Genomic DNA, 9,847 nt, shown 5'->3' with positions numbered 1-9,847 from the left:
ACGGTAAATGCTAGAGTGTATGGGCTCCTTCCAGGTGTGACGTCATTTCCGGGGGCGTGTCCTATCGAGAGGGGGCGTGTTCTCCAAGGCGGCAAAGGAAAGCACTGCAGCATGACAGCTTGTGGACGCCATGGAGGTCAGTGGTTTCAGGGTGAAAAATGCTACTTGCCGCTCGCTATTCGCTATTGGGGGGAGGCCCTGTGGTGGTCGACCTACTTGTCTGTGTTGGGAGTGACCCGTGGTGGGATTTTGGGGGGCTCCGCTGCTGCTTGCTATTGTGGGTGACCCCTGTGGTGGGATTTTGGGGGGCTCCGCTGCTGCTGGCTATTGTGGGGGACCGCTGTGGTAGGATTTTGGGGTGCTCCGCTGCTGCTGGCTATTGTGGGGGGCCTCCGCTGCTGCTGGCTATTGTGGGGGACCCCTGTAGTAGGATTTTGGAGGGCTCCGCTGCTGCTGGCTATTGTGGGGGACCCCTATGGTGGGATTTTGGGGGGCTCCGCTGCTGCTGGCTATTGTGGGGGACCCCTGTGGTGGGGTTTTGGTGGGCTCCGCTGCTGCTGGCTATTGTGGGGGACCCCTGTGGTGGGATTTTGGTGGGCTCCGCTGCTGCTGGCTATTGTGGGGGGCCGCTGTGGTAGGATTTTGGTGGGCTCCGCTGCTGCTGGCTATTGTGGGGGATCCCTGCGGTGGGATTTTGGGGGGCTCCACTGCTGCTGGCTATTGTGGGGGACCGCTGCGGTGTGGTTTTGGGGGGCTCCGCTGCTGCTGGCTATTGTGGGGGACCGCTGCGGTTTTGGGGGGCTCCGCTGCTGCTGGCTATTGTGGGGGACCGCTGCGGTTTTGGGGGGCTCCGCTGCTGCTGGCTATTGTGGGGGACCCCTATGGTGGGATTTTGGGGGGCTCCGCTGCTGCTGGCTATTGTGGGGGACCGCTGTGGTGTGGTTTTGGGGGGCTCCGCTGCTGCTGGCTATTGTGGGGGACCCCTGTGGTGGGGTTTTGGTGGGCTCCGCTGCTGCTGGCTATTGTGGGGGACCGCTGTGGTAGGATTTTGGGGGGCTCCGCTGCTGCTGGCTATTGTGGGGGATCCCTGCGGTGGGATTTTGGGGGGCTCCGCTGCTGCTGGCTATTGTGGGGGGCCTCCGCTGCTGCTGGCTATTGTGGGGGACCCCTGCAGTAGGATTTTGGGGGGCTCTGCTGCTGCTGGCTATTGTGGGGGACCCCTGTGGTGGGGTTTTGGTGGGCTCCGCTGCTGCTGGCTATTGTGGGGGATCCCTGTGGTGGGATTTTGGTGGGCTCCGCTGCTGCTGGCTATTGTGGGGGATCCCTGCGGTGGGATTTTGGGGGGCTCCGCTGCTGCTGGCTATTGTGGGTGACCCCTGTGGTGGGGTTTTGGTGGGCTCCGCTGCTGCTGGCTATTGTGGGGGACCGCTGTGGTAGGATTTTGGGGTGCTCCGCTGCTGCTGGCTATTGTGGGGGGCCTCCGCTGCTGCTGGCTATTGTGGGGGACCCCTGTAGTAGGATTTTGGAGGGCTCCGCTGCTGCTGGCTATTGTGGGGGACCCCTATGGTGGGATTTTGGGGGGCTCCGCTGCTGCTGGCTATTGTGGGGGACCCCTGTGGTGGGGTTTTGGTGGGCTCCGCTGCTGCTGGCTATTGTGGGGGACCCCTGTGGTGGGATTTTGGTGGGCTCCGCTGCTGCTGGCTATTGTGGGGGGCCGCTGTGGTAGGATTTTGGTGGGCTCCGCTGCTGCTGGCTATTGTGGGGGATCCCTGCGGTGGGATTTTGGGGGGCTCCACTGCTGCTGGCTATTGTGGGGGACCGCTGCGGTGTGGTTTTGGGGGGCTCCGCTGCTGCTGGCTATTGTGGGGGACCGCTGCGGTTTTGGGGGGCTCCGCTGCTGCTGGCTATTGTGGGGGACCGCTGCGGTTTTGGGGGGCTCCGCTGCTGCTGGCTATTGTGGGGGACCCCTATGGTGGGATTTTGGGGGGCTCCGCTGCTGCTGGCTATTGTGGGGGACCGCTGTGGTGTGGTTTTGGGGGGCTCCGCTGCTGCTGGCTATTGTGGGGGACCCCTGTGGTGGGGTTTTGGTAGGCTCCGCTGCTGCTGGCTATTGTGGGGGACCCCTGTGGTGGGATTTTGGTGGGCTCCGCTGCTGCTGGCTATTGTGGGGGACCGCTGTGGTAGGATTTTGGGGGGCTCCGCTGCTGCTGGCTATTGTGGGGGATCCCTGCGGTGGGATTTTGGGGGGCTCCGCTGCTGCTGGCTATTGTGGGGGGCCTCCGCTGCTGCTGGCTATTGTGGGGGACCCCTGCAGTAGGATTTTGGGGGGCTCTGCTGCTGCTGGCTATTGTGGGGGATCCCTGCGGTGGGATTTTGGGGGGCTCCGCTGCTGCTGGCTATTGTGGGTGACCCCTGTGGTGGGGTTTTGGTGGGCTCCGCTGCTGCTGGCTATTGTGGGGGATCCCTGCGGTGGGATTTTGGGGGGCTCCGCTGCTGCTGGCTATTGTGGGGGGCCTCCGCTGCTGCTGGCTATTGTGGGGGACCCCTGTAGTAGGATTTTGGAGGGCTCCGCTGCTGCTGGCTATTGTGGGGGACCCCTATGGTGGGATTTTGGGGGGCTCCGCTGCTGCTGGCTATTGTGGGGGACCCCTGTGGTGGGGTTTTGGTGGGCTCCGCTGCTGCTGGCTATTGTGGGGGACCCCTGTGGTGGGATTTTGGTGGGCTCCGCTGCTGCTGGCTATTGTGGGGGGCCGCTGTGGTAGGATTTTGGGGGGCTCTGCTGCTGCTGGCTATTGTGGGGGATCCCTGCGGTGGGATTTTGGGGGGCTCCACTGCTGCTGGCTATTGTGGGGGACCGCTGCGGTGTGGTTTTGGGGGGCTCCGCTGCTGCTGGCTATTGTGGGGGACCGCTGCGGTTTTGGTGGGCTCCGCTGCTGCTGGCTATTGTGGGGGATCCCTGTGGTGGGATTTTGGTGGGCTCCGCTGCTGCTGGCTATTGTGGGGGATCCCTGCGGTGGGATTTTGGGGGGCTCCGCTGCTGCTGGCTATTGTGGGGGACCCCTGCAGTAGGATTTTGGGGGGCTCTGCTGCTGCTGGCTATTGTGGGGGATCCCTGCGGTGGGATTTTGGGTGCTCCGCTGCTGCTGGCTATTGTGGGGGGCCTCCGCTGCTGCTGGCTATTGTGGGGGACCCCTGCAGTAGGATTTGGGGGGGCTCTGCTGCTGCTGGCTATTGTGGGGGACCGCTGTGGTAGGATTTTGGGGGGCTCTGCTGCTGCTGGCTATTGTGGGGGACCCCTGTGGTGGGGTTTTGGTGGGCTCCGCTGCTGCTGGCTATTGTGGGGGACCCCTGTGGTGGGATTTTGGTGGGCTCCGCTGCTGCTGGCTATTGTGGGGGACCGCTGTGGTAGGATTTTGGGGGGCTCCGCTGCTGCTGGCTATTGTGGGGGATCCCTGCGGTGGGATTTTGGGGTGCTCTGCTGCTGCTGGCTATTGTGGGGGCCTCCGCTGCTGCTGGCTATTGTGGGGGACCCCTGTAGTAGGATTTTGGTGGGCTCCGCTGCTGCTGGCTATTGTGGGGGACCCCTATGGTGGGATTTTGGGGGGCTCCGCTGCTGCTGGCTATTGTGGGGGACCGCTGTGGTGTGGTTTTGGGGGGCTCCGCTGCTGCTGGCTATTGTGGGGGACCCCTGTGGTGGGGTTTTGGTAGGCTCCGCTGCTGCTGGCTATTGTGGGGGACCCCTGTGGTGGGATTTTGGTGGGCTCCGCTGCTGCTGGCTATTGTGGGGGACCGCTGTGGTAGGATTTTGGGGGGCTCCGCTGCTGCTGGCTATTGTGGGGGATCCCTGCGGTGGGATTTTGGGGGGCTCCGCTGCTGCTGGCTATTGTGGGGGGCCTCCGCTGCTGCTGGCTATTGTGGGGGACCCCTGCAGTAGGATTTTGGGGGGCTCTGCTGCTGCTGGCTATTGTGGGGGACCCCTGCGGTGGGATTTTGGGGGGCTCCGCTGCTGCTGGCTATTGTGGGGGACCGCTGCAGTGTGGTTTTGGGGGGCTCCGCTGCTGCTGGCTATTGTGGGGGACCCCTGTGGTGGGGTTTTGGTGGGCTCCGCTGCTGCTGGCTATTGTGGGGGACCCCTGTGGTGGGATTTTGGTGGGCTCCGCTGCTGCTGGCTATTGTGGGGGACTGCTGCGGTGTGGTTTTGGGGGGCTCCGCTGCTGCTGGCTATTGTGGGGGACCCCTGTGGTGGGGTTTTGGTGGGCTCCGCTGCTGCTGGCTATTGTGGGGGACCCCTGTGGTGGGATTTTGGTGGGCTCCACTGCTGCTGGCTATTGTGGGGGACCGCTGTGGTAGGATTTTGGGGGGCTCCGCTGCTGCTGGCTATTGTGGGGGATCCCTGCGGTGGGATTTTGGGGGGCTCCGCTGCTGCTGGCTATTGTGGGGGGGCTCTGCTGCTGCTGGCTATTGTGGGGGGCCTCCGCTGCTGCTGGCTATTGTGGGGGACCCCTGCGGTAGGATTTTGGGGGGCTCTGCTGCTGCTGGCTATTGTGGGGGACCCCTGTGGTGGGATTTTGGTGGGCTCCGCTGCTGCTGGCTATTGTGGGGGACCCCTGCGGTGGGATTTTGGGGGGGCTCCGCTGCTGCTGGCTATTGTGGGGGACCGCTGCTGTGTGGTTTTGGGGGGCTCCGCTGCTGCTGGCTATTGTGGGGGACCCCTGTGGTGGGGTTTTGGTGGGCTCCGCTGCTGCTGGCTATTGTGGGGGACCCCTGCGGTGGGATTTTGGGAGGCTCCGCTGCTGCTGGCTATTGTGGGGGACCCCTGCGGTGGGATTTTGGGAGGCTCCGCTGCTGCTGGCTATTGTGGGGGACCCCTGCGGTGGGATTTTGGGAGGCTCCGCTGCTGCTGGCTATTGTGGGGGACCCCTGCGGTGGGATTTTGGGAGGCTCCGCTGCTGCTGGCTATTGTGGGGGACCCCTGCGGTGGGATTTTGGGAGGTTCCGCTGCTGCTGGCTATTGTGGGATCTTGTGGGGGGGGGGGGGGGGACTTCTGCTGGCTGTTGTGGTGGACTTCTGTGGTAGGCGACCTGCTTGTGTGAGGGGGGCTGCAGGCTATTGGGGGACCCCTGACCTGCTTGTGGGGGGGCGACCTGCTGCATGCTATCGGGGGTGACCCATTTTAGTGGGGGGTGACCTGCTTGTGGGGGGGGGACCTGCTGCTGGCAATTGGGGGGACCCCTGTGGTGGGATTTAGGGGTGACCTGCTTATGGGGTGACTTGTTTGGGGTGGGAGACCTGCTGCTGGCTATTGGGGTGACCCCTATGGTGGGACCCCTGTGGTGTGATTTGGGGGCGACCTGCGTGCGGGGGACCCCTTTTAGTGAGGGTGACCTGCTTATGGTTGGGTTTGGGGAGGCGACCTGCTTGTTGCGGGACCCCTTTTAGTGGGGGCGACCTGCTTGTGGAGGGGTGACCTGCTGATGGCTATTGATGGGCCCCTGTGGTGGGGTTTGGGGGTGACCTGCTGGCTATTGAGGGGGACCCCTGTGGTGGGGTTTGGAGGTGACGTGCTGTTTACGGGGTGGACCCCTTTTAGTGGGGGCGACCTGCTGCTGGCTATTGGGGAGACCCTGGTGGTGGGGTTTGAGGGCGACATGCTTGTGGTCGGGTTTTGGGAGGGCGTGACCTGCTGTCTATTGGGGGGGACCCTTGTGGTGGATGTGGGGGGAGACCTGCTGCAAGCTATTGGGGGACCCCTGTGGTGGGATGTGGGGGTGACCTGCTTGTGGTGGGATGTGGGGAGGCAACCTGCATGTGAGGGGTGACCTGCTGCAGGCTATTTGGGGGACCCCTGTGGTGAGATTTGAGGGCGACCTGCTTGTGGGGAGGCGACCTGCTTGTGGGGAGGCGACCTGCTTGTCGTTGAATGTGGGGAGGCGACCTGCTTGTCGTTGAATGTGGGGAGGCGACCTGCTTGTCGTTGAATGTGGGGAGGCGACCTGCTTGTCGTTGAATGTGGGGAGGCGACCTGCTTGTCGTTGAATGTGGGGAGGCGACCTGCTTGTCGTTGAATGTGGGGAGGCGACCTGCTTGTCGTTGAATGTGGGGAGGCGACCTGCTTGTCGTTGAATGTGGGGAGGCGACCTGCTTGTCGTTGAATGTGGGGAGGCGACCTGCTTGTCGTTGAATGTGGGGAGGCGACCTGCTGCTGGCTATTGGGGGGATCCCGTGGTGGGATTTGGGGATGACCTGCTGCTTACAGATGGAACCCTTTTATTGGGGGGTGACCTGCTGCTTACTGGGGGATCCCTTTTATTGGGGGGCGACCTGCTTATGGGTTGGATTTGGGGGGGGGGGCTGAAGAGGGTTTAAGCTGGGTGGGGGGTGGACATCGAAGGGGGTGTGTGCTGGGTGGGGGGGGGTCCACGTCCGATGGGTGTTGGACGTCCGATGGGGGTTTGTGGAGGTTGGACGTCCGAAGGGGGTGTGTGCTGGGTGGGGGGGTCCACGTCCGATGGGGGATTGTGCTGGGTGGGGGGGGGGTCCACGTGTGATGGGGGTTTGTGCGGGGTGGGGGGTCTGCATCTGGGGGTTTCTGCTGGGTGGGGGGTTCCGCGTCCGGTGGGGGTTGTACGTCCGATGGGGGTTTGTGGGGGTTGGACGTCCGATGAGAGTTTAAGCTGGGGTGGCGTTCGATTGGAGGGGGTGTCTGATGGGATTTATGGTTGGGGCAGGGGGCGTCATATTTGGATTTACGCTTGAGGGGAGGGAATGTCTGGTGGGCTTTGGATTTATCCTGTGGGGTCCGCTGGTTAATATGAGGTGGATGTTTCTGACTGGGGGAGCGAGGTTATGCTGTGTGGCCCGCTGGTTAATGTGAGGTGGAGGTTTCTGACTGGGGGAGCGAGGTTATGCTGTGTGGCCATCTGGTTGATGTGGGGGGGGGGCTAATGCTTCATTTGGGGTACACAAAAAAAATATGAGTGTATGCTGCTTATGCTATGCAAAAAAAAAATTTAGGTATTTCCCTGTAGAGTAGGCCACACCACCAACTGGCACGAAGCTAATCCTTTTTAGCTTAATGTCAGTAGGAGGCAGACATGGGTCTGGACCACCCAGCCCAGTTCTGACTTAGGTTTTGGGGGTTTTTTTATTAACGATTTTCCTTTTTCTTTTTTTTTCAGATACGGCTTTTGAGGGCGACAGTGGAATTGTCACTCTAATCTCCCACCTAGAATTGTCACTACCGTATCATCTGTGGTCTACGAGGCAAGGCCCTAACACATCAAGAGTGTTTGTGGTTCCCCAGAGGACGGTCCATGCCACGAATCCCCCTACCCTCTGGCCCCCCCAGAGCCAGATAGAGTAGGGAGGGAAGATGAATCCGTTATGTGCCAGCCGCCGAAAGGTCTGCGTCCAGGTTATTCCATGCCCATCTTCATCATCGGTCTGTGAAGAATGATGTGTGATCTTCAGGACACATATATCCTACCAGGCAGTGAGGAGGCTACTTTAAAAAAAAAAAAAAAAATGGAAAGGACAGGACAAGTATGTCCTAGTTTGCCCCTGAGCAATATGGACGTCTCCTGGGGAAACCTTCCTATTCATGCAGCCTCCATGTTTTCCAGAGGCTCCTGTGACCCTGCTCTTAAAATATCCAGGCTTCGGTCTAGGCCTTCTCTGGTGGCCGGTCCACACCGCCAGTGCCCTGAACAATCATGCACGCCAACTTTCTAGTGTGTCCTACTCTGCACCTATCAGTTTAAGAGTACTTCGCTTCTGCAACAGAGGACTAAAGTCTGCCTCCCAAGAGATCTGCTGTTCAATTTTGGTCGTTTTGGATATGTTCTGTCCAAAAAACCGACGGGACAACTCTCCGACCCGCCAGGAAAAGACGAGACCTTCCTTTAGGCCAACCCCCTCCTGGCATCCATGAACCCACCAGCACTGGTCTGCTAGGCCTGGATCTAGCAGACTCCCTTCGACATGATGGGGCGTTCCCACCTTGGATGTTTCTCAGGGTCGGCTGCCGTGTCCTTCACAATTCAAGGCCGGTATTATGATCTCTGGTCTGGGACACCGAAACCTCAGACATCGGAGGCAGGCCTGGGGGGAACAGAGCCACATACCAAACCGACAGTCCAGCCCGCATGCACCAACAGCATACTACAGTTTTACAATACTTTAGAAATGCATAAAATGAAACAAGCAAAGGCATAAAGTTATTCAATGCAAAAAAATGCAGTTTTATAAAATTGGAAATGTTTCTATATCTAATGGTAAAATGATATTTATCCAGTATTTCTATAAGTAAAAGTCTGAGATTTCTGTGGGAAATGGTCATTTGTTCCTCTTAAACCAGTTCTGAATGTAAATAAAACATTGCTCTGATGAAGTCTCCACATTGTATTTTAGCCTTTCATTTCATGTGTAGGGCAGGACAAGCCCATGATGTATCTGTGTAACACATGGAAGGTGCTATAATAACAGCCTTAGGCTGGTTTCACACCAGCGTTCGGCAGGGCTGCGGATGGCAGCCTTCTTCCTCCGTTAAGGCTACTTTCACACTAACGTCGCTTGCTGTACGTCTCAATGCGTCGTTTTGGAGAAAAAATGCATCCTGCAAAGTTGCCTGCATGATGCGTTTTTTCTCCATAGACTTTCATTAGCAACACATTGGGACGGATTGCCACACGTCGCATCCGCTATGCGACAGATGCGTCGTGTTTTGGCGGACCGTCGGCACAAAAAAAGTTCCATGTAACTTTTTTTTTGTGCGTCGAGTCCGCCATTTTCGACCGCGCATGCGTGGCCGAAACTCCGCCCCCTCCTCCCCGGAACTCACAATGGGCCACGGATGCGTTGTAAACCTGCCTCCGCTGCCCACGTTGTTCTACATAAAACACACTGTCCGTCGGGCCGACGGTTTGCGACGGCCCGTACCGACGGACTAGTGTGAAAGTAGCCTAAGCCCTGCTCACTGCCACAACTCTTCATTCAGTTCCGCCTACGTCTGCATACCCTATCTTTAATATTGGGTACGCAGGCCAAGCGGATGCCTCCGCATGCGTTGTTTTAACGCTGCGCCGACTGCAATAAAATGCAACATGTTGCGTTCGACGCAGCTCAGCGCATCTTCAAAATGAGGCATGCCTGCGTACCCAATGTTAAAGATAGGGGACGCATGCAGACTTAGGCGGAGCTGAAGGAAGAGGCGCAGCAGTGGGCGGGGCTTAATGGAGGAAGAAGGCTGCCGAACGCTGGTGTGAAACCTGCCTGAGACAGGTAAGCCACCTTTGAAACAGTGTTCACATGTACAAGCTCTTAGCCCCTTTGTGGCGGGGCCAATTTTTTTAAATCTGACCAGTGTCACTTTATATAGTAATAACTCTGGAATGCTTCAACATCCCATTGATTTTGAGATTAATTTTTTTTTCGTGTTATATTAGACTTTATGATAATGGTAAACTTGAGTTGATATGTTTTGCTTTATTTTGTAAAAAATCAGAAATTTTACAAATTTTAAAAATATAAATTTTTAATGATTTTCCCTTTAAGGCCGGAGTCACACTAGAGAGGAATACGGATGAGTGCTATGCGAGAAAAAAATCGCATAGCACTCGAACCAATGTTAATCTCCCATCACTTTTTTTTCACGGCCGTATATGTGCGAGTGAAATTGCAGTATGCTGTGATTTGCACCGTATATCAGCCGAGACTCGCCAATGAAAGTCTATTTGTGCAAGAAAAACTCGCACCACACGGGCCATCAGTGTGACTTGCGAGAAATACGCAACGGTGTCCTTTGAAAGGCCCGACAATTCAGGTGCAGTGTACAGTAAAATCACACTG

The 9,847-nt window shown here is 58.3% G+C and overlaps 1 long non-coding RNA gene across 1 annotated transcript; it reads left to right on the top strand.

The window, feature by feature from the left end:
• The first annotated feature begins 5 nt into the window (after window positions 1-5).
• On the top strand, window positions 6-8,397 carry LOC143764853 (uncharacterized). Its single transcript, XR_013213284.1, has 2 exons — window positions 6-136; window positions 7,180-8,397. It is a non-coding gene; the product is annotated as an uncharacterized LOC143764853 (long non-coding RNA).
• Window positions 8,398-9,847: the final 1,450 nt, after the last annotated feature.

This window comes from Ranitomeya variabilis, chromosome 4, assembly GCF_051348905.1.
Source record: "Ranitomeya variabilis isolate aRanVar5 chromosome 4, aRanVar5.hap1, whole genome shotgun sequence".
Lineage (NCBI taxonomy): Eukaryota > Metazoa > Chordata > Amphibia > Anura > Dendrobatidae > Ranitomeya > Ranitomeya variabilis.
This window is presented reverse-complemented; position numbering and strand designations above follow the sequence as displayed.